Source organism: Cupressus sempervirens, chromosome 7 (genome assembly GCF_028749045.1).
Source record: "Cupressus sempervirens isolate cs-2001-9-10 chromosome 7, ASM2874904v1, whole genome shotgun sequence".
In the NCBI taxonomy this organism is placed as follows: domain Eukaryota; kingdom Viridiplantae; phylum Streptophyta; class Pinopsida; order Cupressales; family Cupressaceae; genus Cupressus; species Cupressus sempervirens.
Window position 1 is genome coordinate 634,550,974 of NC_143124.1, and position 2,419 is coordinate 634,553,392.

Genomic DNA, 2,419 nt, shown 5'->3' on the forward strand with positions numbered 1-2,419 from the left:
AGTCTGAAGTTCAATAGACTTCTTGTTGCTCATGTCTTGCTTCTATTGGGGAGAAACATTTGGTTGTGCATTTGGAGCTAGAGTAGGAGAGACAACACCTAAAGTTGAAGCTTGATTTGATGGAGGAGGTGTAACATCCTCAATTTCTCTTCTTTTTCTTCTAGTATTATGAGCTATAGCATCATAGTTATCATGGTTAGCATGGCAGTGTTCCTTTCATTGATGGTTTAGAAAAGAACAATCACCATGTTGTTGTAGATGAGAAGTATTAGTAGATTGACTAACATTTTATTATTTTTAGGTAACTAATGCTTGGGATGATTCTTCCCTATAGCATATACAATATTCATAGGAATAATTGTAAGAAGGACAAAAATATTGCTCTTGAGCAAGGTTGTTTTTAGGAATTAAGGCCCTTGTTGGATTTGTGATTATAATTGCAACAAAGGAATTACTCATAGGTCTACTTTTTTTGTGTGGAACATAACCCTGGCTCTGATTTGGTGACCTATTAAATGTGGGGTTTTAGGAATGAGGTTGAAAAAGCCTACTATTTTGAGCTTGTTTCCTTTCTAAGGTCACCATCTTGTTGCTCATCTTTTGCACCACTGATAAATTGTCCTCTAGCTTATTTTCTATATTGGAACCTTAGTCTTGTAGATTCCTTTCTTGATCTTGCAATTTCTATCTATAGTTTACATCAGGGCCTGCATCATGTTCTTAAATTCTCCTAACTCATTAGAAGACATAGAGGCAATTAGAGTTATGGCAAGGGGTTGACTTGTGGATTTGGTAGGAATAGAGGCTACTATAGGCTAATGAGTAGGCATGTCAGGAAAGAAAGGAATTGGAGGCCTTGGAGCTACCTTCCCTCTTTGAATCAAGATATTTTTTCCTTTTATGGAAATTTCATATGCAGTTGGTAAAGTATCCCCTTCCATGGCTTGTAAGGTAGTAGCAATATCACTATTGAAAGCTCTTAGGTGTAATACAAGAAAGCATTACCAGGGGAAGGTTTTATTGTAGCAGGTATTCTATCCCATGTCTTTTGGAATCTATAATTAAAATATATCATATATTCATAGGGTGCTCTCTTAATGGTAGTCAGCTACTCTAAAAGTGATAGGTGATCACTTTTATCTTCAAAATTTTTACATAATCTTTCTTTTGACTCATCCTAATTATTAATAGAATTATGTGGTAATCACCTATACCACTATAAAACTTTTTCATTTAATGATGAGGCTAAAAGTATAATAGCAACATCATCCTCTATAATACCATGTATAGTATAGATATTTGAGACTTCTTGAATATGTTCTATTGGGGAAATAAAAGTTTCACCAGTAAAATCTAGTAGACTATTAAGAGTAGATACTGGGATATCATGACTTTGGGCTAAAATGAGAGGACTACTGCCATTAAAGGTAGAAAATACTTGATTCTTAGGGAGGGCCATGTGAAATAATGGTCTATTCAAGTGAAGGGATGGTACCCTAGGTTTTGACCTATCAACTAGAGGATTAGAAAGAGATCTAACAATTGTACATGCTAATTTTGAATTCCTAACTAGTGATAGAGAGAGTTTGTCTCTTTTTCTTCTAGGATTTGAAAATGAAAGTTCAATAAATTGAAAAGTACCTCTAGAAGATTTTCTTGTGTGAGCCTTGGGCATAAATTACAACAATTCTATTTAGAAAACCAAGACTTAGAGATGGAGTCACCAAGTTGTTGAATGAGAGCCTCTTGTAGGCTTAAAATGCTAAGAGTAGCACTATTTTCTCAACATAAGTTTCAAGTTATTTTCTTTGACACTAGCAAACCAATAGACTTAAGAAATGCTTCAATGCCTATCCTACTGGGCGTGCCAAAAAATATAGTCACAAAATTTTGTACCCTTTCCTAAAGTTTGACCTAAAGGCAACCTTGTGAAACATGGAAAAAATCTCCAAGTTGTGGGACTTGAACAATGAGATTGAGTCTTTGGAGAAGGTCAGCCTCCTTACTATCATAGTGTACCTAACTACTTATTAAGAGGAAAAGAGAGAAGGAAATGCATGAAAACCAAACTACCTAATCTAATCTAGAGGGTTGATACACCAAATAGTATGTTCAATCTTATATCTACCTAGAAATGCATAGTTCATCAACATAATCTCAACATACATAGATTCAATCCTTTCTTAACTCAATGATGATATGTAGATTAGAAACCAAAAGAATGCTTTAAAGAAGAGCTTCACTCTATATCATTCATAGGTCAAGTAGATACAACCATACAATCAAAGAATGGAGGCAATACATCAACATAAGGGAAGAAGATATTGCACAATTTATTGATGAACTTGAAAGAGATACAACATAGAATTATATTCACTTAGAGGCAAAAAGAAATTATTGTAGCAATGCATACAAATAC